Source organism: Lutra lutra, chromosome 1 (assembly GCF_902655055.1).
Source record: "Lutra lutra chromosome 1, mLutLut1.2, whole genome shotgun sequence".
Classification (NCBI taxonomy): Eukaryota; Metazoa; Chordata; class Mammalia; order Carnivora; family Mustelidae; genus Lutra; species Lutra lutra.
Genome location: NC_062278.1, coordinates 177,351,401 through 177,363,165, shown reverse-complemented (window position 1 = coordinate 177,363,165; position 11,765 = coordinate 177,351,401). Strand labels below are relative to the sequence as shown.

General features: G+C 39.1%; 1 long non-coding RNA gene across 1 annotated transcript; it reads left to right on the top strand.

Annotated features, from left to right (window-relative positions):
- Positions 1-337: 337 nt before the first annotated feature.
- LOC125088699 (uncharacterized) lies at positions 338-4,611 on the top strand. The gene is made up of 3 exons (XR_007123759.1): positions 338-390; positions 2,709-2,802; positions 4,165-4,611. It is a non-coding gene; the product is annotated as an uncharacterized LOC125088699 (long non-coding RNA).
- Positions 4,612-11,765: the final 7,154 nt, after the last annotated feature.

The window sequence follows — 11,765 nt, the reverse complement described above, 5'->3', positions numbered from 1 at the left end:
AAACACTTTTTCATCAACTAATGTTTTGCATTAAACAAATGTATCATCATTGTAAGCAATAACAATGTAATCACAGGTTTGAAGTGCTAGTCATACCTTTTCTAATACAAATTAAGAGAAATTAGTAACTTAAAATTTAAAATGTTTATCTGCATGTCATCCCAAATCATCTCATGTCACTATTTATATGCTTATTTTTAAGTTAAGTTTGTTATCTTATTTCCCCAACAAGTCCATATTTTTTATTTTATGTGTTAGACATGTTCCATATGAGTAAAGTCTGATGTGTGAGCTCTGAGGAACTGTCAGTCACTTTGTCCCTTCTTTTCATTTTACAGATGAGGAAACTGAGACCCAGCACAGGGAAATGACACATCCAAGTTCACACAGGTAGGATTCCATCTCATTCTTTTGATCTCCAGTTCAGGGGTCCTTTTACTACTTTAACTGGGCTCCTTCCCCAGTTTGGAATCACTCTAAGACAGGAAGGTAAGGGTGAGTCTGGCATGCTTTGTACTAAATGCCAACGGCATCAGAAGGAAGGTTCAATGTACCAAGTGCTAAGGATGGTGATTTGGGCTGACCAGGTCTCCGATACGTGAACCAAGTTAAGTCAGGCTTTGTAGCAGTCTTTATAGCCACCAACTGCAGGTTTATTGCCACTCAGGGCCTGACTGCTGTTTTTTCCCTGATATTTAGTGGACATTTTCTTGTTATAGCCTCACTCCAGCCTATAGGCATGGGGAAAACATCTGCAATATCTCCTATTCATCTATTTCAACAAGAATCTTAAAAAATAATAAACACAGTGTGGGTGGGTGGGTGGGTCAATGTGAACATGAAACTGAAGAAAAGCTGGCATAAAGAACTTGTGTCTAAAAAACAAAAGGGCCAGCATCTTGGAACTTTCCTCAAGCTTGCTAAACAACTCCACTCCGCGCAATAATGTTATTTGATATTTGCCTAATGGGAATGATAAAGTGAGGGCAGAGACAGGCATCTACTTGTAAAATTCCACATTGATTTTTTTCCCCCTTATATATGCACCCAGACACAGTGGTGGCGAATGATCTTTTAAAAATTTAAAAATACATTAAATAGATGAATGAGCCTCCAATAAATGTGTATGTGAAGAGTTCTTTACTTGACACAGCTTTTTGCCACGAAAACTAAATGCATTCCCGGAACACGCTACAAGTAATCTCTTGACAGCTACTATTTTGGACACTGATATTTTATACCCGTGTTTAAAGTGAACTCTGATATGTTTTGACTCTTTGTTCTTTCTCTTTTTTGTTCACCCAGTATCTAAATCCTGCAATGTTCCTTTGCAAAACCTGTCCTTGCCTCTCCTCTTCTCATCACACCACCTAGGCTTTTTTTTTTTTTTTTTTACTTTGTTTTGGGATAATGGAAGAGAACTCTGAGCTGTTCTTTCTGGATCCAGGGCCTCCTTACCAAACATTTCTGTGTGCAGTGATGTTCTTCATGAGTCCTCGAGGTCACTAGGTCACAGCCCTTGCTGGAAAGGAAGTGTAAGTGGTGCGAGGGCTCAGGCTCCAGAACTGATTTCAAATCCTGACTCCTACACTCATTAGCTCTGGAATTTGGGGCACATGAATTTATCTTTCTGAACCACAGTTTACATATCTGCAAAAGGGGGATAAACTACATACTTCATAAGGTTATTATGAGAATTAAAGGAAACAATCCATGTGAAGTGTTCAGCACCATGTCTGGAGTGTTGTAAATGTCCACTAAGTGGTAACTATAAACACTATTATTATCTATTGAACCAACCTTAGACTTTTTTAACCATATTGCAAAATTCTCCCAAAATGAAGCCAGCTCCTATGTCTCCATGTTTTTGCTATTTGTTTCTTTTCTTTTTTTTTTTTTTAAAGATTTTATTTATTTGACAGAGAGAGATCACAAGTGGGTAGAGAGGCAAGCAGAGAGAGAGAGAGGAGGAAGCAGGGTCCCTGCAGAGCAGAGAGCCCGATGTGGGACTCGATCCCAGGACCCTGAGATCATGACCTGAGCTGAAGGCAGAGGCTTAACCACTGAGCCACCCAGGTGCCCCTTGCTATTTGTTTCTTAAGCAACGTAACCAATGAATGATTCAGTCCAATCCTGAAAAGGCTGAAAGTCTGAACAATCTGTCCCCAAGGAACTATGCTCCCGGTAACAAGGCCACGCAAGGCACCTTGATATACTATATACCTCCCATATATAGAGAGAGAGATAGATAGATAGATAGATAGATAGATAGATATAGATATATAGAGATATAGAGATATAGAGATATTCATTCCCAGGGATAAAATTCACTTTACAAATGACATAAAAGAGTTGTTTCAGTTTGGTTTTTTGGTCTGAAGTACAGAACTCAGTCAAAGATAGAGTAGACCAGTGTTTCCTACTCTTCATCTGAAAACTTAAGTGAAAGGACAAGATTGTTCCTGATGAAGAGGAAACTTTCAGTTTCAAGTAATAAGAACCCAATTCAAAATAGCTTTAGAAAAGAAAAACAAACAAACAAACAAAAACAAAAAACAAAGAAACAAGAAGAAACAACAACAAAAAACAAACCACAGGGATTCACTGGCTGACTAATTAAAAATTTGATTATTGTGCTAAACTCAACCAAATCTAGCTCTAATGATACCAAGAACTTGTCTCTTTCCATCCTTTGTCTCTGTTCTTAGAATTGGCTTCATCCCAGGCAGCTCTACCTGCCTGGTATCCTGATGATCTCCAACAGATCCAATCTTACCTTCTATCATCCTAACAACTAGCAAAGTAAGAGTTTCTCCTTCCCAGAACTGATGCCCACTGGTTTGACTAGCCTGTCTTGAGTCCCAAGCCCTCTGCAAAACTATTCATTGTATTTGGGAGAGGTGAGAGTCCTTGACTGATAGTCTCCTCCTAATTGAATGCAAATGAGCAAAGGATAGTTCCCAAAGGAAAAACTAGGGCTGTTTCCGATAAAGGAGAAATCTGTACTGGTTAGACAAAGACAGAAGATGTTTATTAGGCCATCCAGGGCTCTTTAAACTCTGTAGCTACCTTTGGAACCTTTTAGAAGCTTCAAGACTGGGCCAGTTCCATTGACAAATCCTTAGGGCACACTTCCCTCTGCAGTTAGAGTCTGGTTTACACAATACGTCCCATGGGTAAGTTGCTCCTGTCTAAGTTACACATCTTCCTTGTTTGTCTTTGAAGCATTCCTGTTGGGGTTCTCAGCTTCTTGAGAAGGTGTTCTGTTAAAGCTAGATTTTATAGGTCACTGGATCTGGCTGGCCTAAGGCCAAATGGAAGAGGATAATACTTAATTCGAGTTTGAGTTCTACTATGATCGAATCAAATGTTCCCTCTCTTGACATCAGAAGGCTCCTTTTGCTACCTTCTGTATATTTCAGCCAGTCCATCATCAATATTTAGTAATTGCCTATATGGGCCAGACATCAGACTAGGCACAGATGCCACAGAGTTTGAATTCAAAGTCCCTTTTCAGGGCGATCCTGGGACCAGTGAGAAGTTGATGTGGTCATGTGTAATAAGCATTGCAATGATGGTGTTACAAGGTACTGAATACAGAGAAGAAATAGACATGAGGTCAGCAAAGGTTTCCTAAAAAGATGAGATCTGGAGTACTGGAGACGAAGACTGAGTTTGCTGGGAGAGACGAGGAGTGGCACCCCAGGGTGGGGTAAAGTAAAGGCACAGGAGTAGAAACCAAGAGGTTTTAAAGATCTGCAAGTGGAGTGGTAGGGGATGGCTAGGGTTCTGGAAGTGACGGTGGGAACAGGGATGAAATCAGAGAGGTGGATGAGTAGAGTAGAGGTGTAGAGGCACCACGTACATTCCTCTTCAAGGAAGGTGTTGCTTTTTGGCTACAGGGAGGACAGTCTGCAGCTAAACTCCAGGTGTCCACATTTCAGGGTAGGCTCAGCTGCAGAGAGTGGTTTGTCTAAGGTTTTGTTCCTGAGGCAGCCTGCAGGGTCTATAGGCTTGGTGATTTGGGCCCAACAGGGGACACTCTGATATACAGAACTCCTCCAGAGCCCCCAAAAGAGAGGTTAACCGAGGCCATGTCGGCCCTGCATCACAGCTCGACCTGTTTTCTTCAACACTTCTTCCTCTCCTCCTTTTTATTGGCAGTGCTCTCCGGTAAATATCTGGAACTCCAAGCTCCATCTCACTTTGGCTTTTTGAGAGCTCAACCTAGAGACCAGCATGGATCCAACCACAATAAGCTTTGTATATGAAGCTGAGCCTGTTACCTGTACTCAAGCATTTCGTAAGGAGAACTAAAGCATTAAATGTGCACTCTCAATTCTCAGTATCTCCCAAAGCCTGAAATAAACATTCTGCCTTGTTACAAAGCTGGGAAAACAAAGAATAAAAATGACCCTATTGTATGTGTTCTACAAGCATTCCTGAGAGCCTATTCAGTGTAAGAAACTGTCTGAGGCATCAGAGACAAAAAAATAAAACATGGCCCATAGAAAACTTCTTGCAGATAGCCTCTGAGAAGTTCCAGGCTGGTTAGAGAGGTCACGTGAGCCAAGTGGGCAAGGTGAAAATGAAGATCTAAAACACATTATTTGGGGGGGGGCACCTGAGTGGCTCAGTGTGTTAAAGCCTCTGCCTTCGTTCGGCTCAGGTCATGGTCCCAGGGTGCTGGGATCGAGCCCTGCTTCCCCCTCTCTCTCTGCCTGCCTCTGCCTACTTGTGATCTCTGTCTGTCAAATAAATAAAATCTTTAAAAAATAAATAAAATAAAATAAAACACATTATTGGGGGCACCTGGGTGGCTCAGTGGTTAAGCGACTGCCTTCAGCTCAGGTCATGATCCCTAGGGTCCTGGGATGGAGCCCCAGGTCAGGCTCCCTGCTCAATGGGGGACCTGCTTCTCCGTCTCCCCCTGCCCCTCCCCCTGCTCATGCTCTTGTGCTTTCTTGTGCATGCTCCCTCAAATAAATAAGTAAAATCTTTAAAAAAAAAATAAAAATAAACACATTATTGTAGGATGTGCTTTGTATTAGTTTCCTAGGGCTGCTATGACAAAGTACAAACGGGGTGGCTTTAAGCAACAGATATTTATTCTCTCACAATTCTGGAGCCCAGAAGTCCAAATTAATGTTCAGCAGGGCCATGTTCCTTCTGAAGGCTCCAGGGAAGCATGTGTCCTTGACTTTTTCCAGCTCCCGGTATTGTTGGCAATCCTTGGCATTGGGGGCTTTGTCTCTACCCTCCATGGTGTTCTCCCTGTATGTCTGTGTCTCTGTTTTCTCTTCTCATGTGTAGAACAAGAACAAGAGCAGTGCGTGCTCACTGAGATGCCTCTCCTTTTCTTCCAGGCACACTCCCCACCAATATTATACATGGTCACTTGACTTTCTGTGGTTGGTTCTAGCAGAAATGATATATGTCATTCCAGTGCTGAAGTACTGAAAAGTTAGCATCCCATTCTCCTGGCTCTCACCCTTACCATGGCTAGCCCTAAAGGCTTGTGCTGAGATGAAAGCATCATCCTCCACCAGCCTACCTTCCTGAATGATAGGAATAACCAAATATTCCTGTTTATCTGCTGGAGAAATGTAGTGTGAACAAGAAGATCTTTGTTCCATTTAGCCACTGGGATTTTGGTATTATTTGCTACTATAGCATAACCTACCCTGTCCTGACCTACCCTATCCTAATAGGGTTTACCTCATGGGACTGTTATGACGCTTAAATAAGATAAAGCATATAAAGTATTCAGCATGATGCCTGACACATAAGAAGCCTCATTAGTGCTGTTTTATTCTGTCTAAGGGAGAGGACATGTTGCAGCATTTACACAGCAAAAGTTTTGTGAGGTCCATTCTCCGTCAATGGTACTGAAAAAAAAAAACAAAACCCTCAGTTACTATATTCTATCTCCATTGGTTACATTTATTGAATGCTTATTATGTGCCAAGTACTGTTCTAATGGCTTTATACACATTAAGTCATTTAATCCTACAACTACCAGAGGAGATAGGTACTAGGATTATTCTTTTTCCTGGGTAGGGAAATTAAAGCACAGCAAGGTTGAATAATGTGCCCGAAGTCATAAAGCCAGGAGACGGCAAATCAGTAGTTGTACTCACGCAATCCAGCCCCAGCCTGAGCCCTGCCCTAGACTCACATTCTAACACAAGCAAGTACAAAGAACAGAGCATTTCTGAGAACTTTCCAGGACTATCTTGGAAGGGAATGCAGAAGTAGAGGAAGAAGCATCTTGCTTTCAAGATGCCCCAGAGTCAAATTACCCATTATCCCAGGAGAGTAACAAAATGCTTTTAGGTCTCATCTGCTAAACACAGGCGAGCTGGATACAAAACATTTGCAACCTAGGGACCTCGTTTTGCAGTGCCATCATGAACAGACCAACACATTTGGTTTTAGCTAGACATTTACAAACAAGCAGGGCACACCGCCTTGAGGCTGAGCACACACATAGGAGTGACAGATGCTGCCCAAGAAGGCTATAGGCCCTTGTTCTTCTCCAAGGCTGCAGGAGAGAAGGAATGATGGAGAATTCCTCTGGAACTTAGAAATGATGGATTTATAACAGGCCCTCAAACTGATTCCATCTGAGTCTATGTGGGTTTGGCCCTTGTCCCTGCCTTTCATGAAAAGCCCCAGAATGGCAGGTAATGAAAACACAAAGCCATTTCCAGAGCCAAGTTCTATTTGCTGAAATTACCCCAGGATCTTGGCGTCAGAAGACCGGATGCATATTTTACGTGTTATGGTTTCCAGGGAGAAACATTTAGAATGGCCCATCTGTATGAGTTTCCTAGGGCTGCCATAGCAAAGTACCACAGACTAGGTGGTTTAAAAAAAACAGAAATTTATTTTCTCACAATTCGGGAAGCCAGAAGTCTAAAATCAAGACGTCAGCAGAATTGGTTTCTTCTGAGGTCTCTCTTCACGGCTAGCAGAGGGTGACCTTCTCACTGTGTCTTCATGTGGTTTTTCCTCTGTATCTGTCTGTGCCCTAATCTCTCATTTTAATTTGGTTACCTTTTTAAATATCTTAATGCATTTTGAGGTACTAGGGGTTAGGACTTCAACAGATGAATTTGGGGGAAACAACTCAGCTCATAATATCATTCAGTCCAGAAAGTATAGATCTTAAAAAAAAATAAAGAGGGGTGCCTTAGTGGCTCAGTGGGTTAAAGCCTCTGCCTCCAGCTCAGGTCATGATCCCAGGGTCCTGGGATTGAGCCCTGCATCGGGTCTCTGCTCAGTAGGGAACCTGCTTCCCCCTCTCTCTCTGTCTGCCTGCCTCTCTGCCTACTTGTGATCTCTGTCTGTCAAATAAATAAATAAAAATCTTTAAAAAAAATAAAGAGTTCGGGGCGCCTGGGTGGCTCAGTGGGTTAAGCCGCTGCCTTCGGCTCAGGTCATGATCTCAGGGTCCTGGGATCGAGCCCCGAATCAGGCTCTCTGCTCGGCGGGGAGCCTGCTTCCTCCTCTCTCTCTGCCTGCCTCTCTGCCTGCCTCTCTGCCTGCTTGTGATCTCTCTCTGTCAAATAAATGAATAAAAAAAAAAAAAAAAGTAAAAAAAAATAAAATAAAATAAAGAGTTCCACAACCTCTTTTTTTTTTAACCATGCAACTTAAATTTTATTTTACTTTTTTTTTTTTCAGTGTTCCAAAATTCATTGTTTATGCTCCACAACCTCTTAAGTAAGGGAAATGGTTCTGGATTATTCTGGATGGGATATTATTCCTCAAATTTAGCAGATTTTGTTTTGTTCAATGAGCTATTCTTTCTTATTTATTGTGAGAAAAGAGCGAATTTGTGGAAAGGTTAATGCCCTTTGTGAAAGTGACTTTGTGGTCAGAACCAGAGAAAGGTGGCTACCAGCTAGTCATACTGAACATGTATGTTCATATATGAAGAATTTCATATTCAATAACATCTTCACAGTTTCAATTACTTTTATATCAATTATCTCTATCTTCACATCATGTTACAGGTTAGGACATGAAGAATCCCCAGAAACATGAAGAAACTTATTTCACATCACAGAGCTCATGGAGACAAGCTGGGTGGGGGCAAGGATACTAGTCTCTGGAATCCTAGTAGAACTCAATAATTCAATAAGCACTAGTATTTGTTTCCTGAAAAATTTTTTTTATTAAATAGCCAGTGCAATTAGAGGCTTATAGATACAATAATAGATGGAGTAATGCCTTCAAATAAGAGAAATTTTTCTTTCATAGTAATATTTTTTTTTCCAGGAAGAGTTATTTGGTCATTCTATGCTAGGATTTCTTAACCTCAGCATTATTGACACTCTGGACCAAATATTTCATTGTTGGTGAGAGCTGTCCTGTGCATTTTAGAATGCTTAGGAGAATCTTTGGCCTCTAAGCACTAGTGCCTCAGCACAAACCCACTCCCACACCAGCTGTGACAAACCACAATGTCTCCAGATATTGCCAAATGACCATTAGGGCCCCAAATCACCAATGGTTGAGAACCAATATTCTAAGTCAAAAGAGAAGTTGTCCCTGCAAATGTATAAAAGGATACATGATTAAGGTGCCTGAGTGCCTCAGTCAGTTGAGTGCACGACTCTTGAACTCAGCTCAGATCTTGATCTCAAGGTCATGAGTTCAAGCTCCATGGAGCCTACTTTAAGAAAAAAAAAAAAAAAAAGCAAGTATATATGATTAACATGTACTCTTACAAACCAACCTAACCATTGTATTTATACCTCAACTTAGGTTCAGTATTCTATTCACTCTTCTCTGTCCAATAACCACTAAAAGGAGAAAGCAACTTCTGAGTTGAACACTTAACTTCTATGCCCAGTTGCCTCATCTGTGGTCTTGGATCTGCTCATTTCTTGAGTGCTTACAATTCTTGAACCTGATATTCATTTTGGTTCAGTAACACAGGAAGGTTTGAATTCTTAATTGAAAATTATTTAGCAGTGGAACTTATATCAGCCACTCAAATATAATATATATATTTAAAGGTGGGGCCTAAATACTTAACCCTAAGTGTCAAAGTCTGTTTATCTCAGAAAATAGGTCCTATTGTATACTAATGCACCACTCAAAGAAATCAACAACTGAGAACATTTTCAAAACAAGAGCAAGGTAGAGCTGCAAGGTAAAGGGAGAATAATTTGCCCTTGCAAGATTGACCATTAAAGCATATCATAAAATTAAGTATTATATCATGATTATATATTATCATATATATTGATTATGTTATATCTATTATCAAATATATAATGACTATATATTACCATATATAATGGCATACGGCAGTGCACAAGAAGAGCCAAAGAACTGAATGGAATAGCATGCACAATAATCATACTATAGTATATCAGAACATTTAATCGAAATAATGACCAGTAAATATAGGAAACCAAGGTTAATGTTATTAATATCAAAGAAATGCCAGTTAAAACATTAAAAATGCTCCTTCCAACTATCAAGTGGCATATCTTAAGCAGAAATTTGTAAAATTACGATATTAACCAAAAGCAGCATTCAGGAAAGCTGACTTCAAAATCAACTGGTTTCTGGATTTGGATACATAAAATAATACTTTTACCTAAATAATGAAATATTATTAAAATAATATCATTCATTTTCTAAAAGCGTAACCATAATACATGCTTTTTGTGTACTTTTTAAAATATGAAAAAATATGAAGACTAACATTTCATATGGCCTGAACTTCTATCTTCCACACATATCCATTATTAACAGTGTGGTGTGTCTTTCAACTCAGTAATTTATCCATATATATGATTGTAGATCCTGTTTTGTTCTCACCTACATTATATTTTGTTTTTTCCCCCATTTTATATACTTTTTTTAAGATTTATTTATTTATTTATTTGACAGAGAGAGAGAGAGATCACAAGTAAGCAGAGAGGAAGGCAGAGAGAGAGAGAGATGAGGAAGCAGGCTCCCCACTGAGCAGAGAGACCAATGCAGGGCTCAATCCCAGGACCCTGAGATCATGACCTGAGCTGAAGGCAGAGGCTTTAACCTACTGAGCCACCCAGGTTCCCCCCATTTTGTATACTTTTGTATACATTTTATATACTTTAAAATTTACTATTAATGATTATAAGGATAGTTGTGTGTGTGTGTGTGTGTGTGTGTGTGTCTGTGTATCATGGTTTAATTAGTCCTTATCATTAACCATTAGGAGGATTTCTGATTTTTGCTTAAAATTAGTAATAATATGGGGAACGTGAGTGGCTCAGTTGGTTAAGCATCCAACTCTTGGTTTCGGTTCAGGTCATGATCTCGGGGTTCTGGGATCCAGCCCTAGGTCAGGCTCTGTGCTCAGCATGGGTCTGCTTGAGATTCTCTCTCTCCCTCTTTCTCTTCCACTCCTCCAGCTCATGCATGCTCTCTCTCTCTCCCTCAAGTAAATAAATAAATCTTTAAAAAAAATAACAAATAATGCAATAAATATACCTCTAGATAATTGTTTTCATGCATCTCTTTTGTATTTCTGGAAGTCAAATGATGGGGTCAGAGGTCATGAATATTTTCTAGACTTTTGATTGTTCCTGGATTCCCTCAAGTACTAACATGCTAATTCATACTTCTTCTTGTCTAAGAGTAAAAAAATATAAAAACTTACTTTGTTTCTCCACCCATATTTCCCATCACTAAATCTGTGATCATATGTGAATATACTAACACCAAAATTCATCATTTAAAAATTTCTGCCAAATAATTCTCCCCTTAATAGATGAAAAATAGTATATTTTGATGTCTAAGTTGGATTATTTATTATTAGAAGTTTGAGCCCTTAACACATTTGTTTTCCATTTGTATTTCTTTTTTATAACTTTTTAAAATTATTTTTGTATTTCTATTGCTTGTTTGCAATCTGTCCTATCTTAAAACATTAACATGATATTTTGATTTGAAGTGACTTCTATTATATTTTTATATCCAGGGAGGCAACTTTCCCCTTCATTATTCTTCTTGCTCAAAAATTTCTTGCTTTATTGCCAGACTTATTTTTCTCTGTTTCTTTCTCCTATTCCTCTCTTCTCTTGTGGTCTTATGGCTTTCTTTAGTGTTATGTTTACACTCCTTTCTCATTTTCCTTTGTGTGTTTACTATAAGTTGCTGCTTTGTGGGGACCATGATGCTCACATATATCATACTATGTATATAACAGTCTATCTTAGGTTGATAGCAACTCAGATTTGAACACATTCCAAAACTCTACATTTTCACTCCCTCCACAAATTTTATGTTTTTTATGTTACTTTTTACTTCTCTTTATTTTATGTATCCCTTAACTAATTATTGCAGTTTTAGTTAATCTTACTACTTTTGTCTTTTAACCTTAATAGCTTGAGAAGTGATTAATACACTACTTTTACTATATATTATCTTTTTCCAGTGACATTTTTACATTCATGTTTTCTTGTTATTAATGTCATTTCTTTTTAGCTTAAAGTCCCCTTAATATTTCTTGTAAGACTGGTTTAATAACGATAATCCTTTAACTTTTGCTTGTTTGGAAAACTTTCATTTCTCCATCAAACTGAATGATAACCTTGCCAGACAGAGTATCCTTGGTTGGCACTTTTTTCTTTTTTTCCTTTCAGCACTTTGTATATGTTTTATTACTCCCTTCTGGTTTGCAAACTTTCTGCTGAGAAATCTGCTGATAACCATATGAGGTTTCTCTTGCATAAAACAATTTGTCTTCCTCTTGC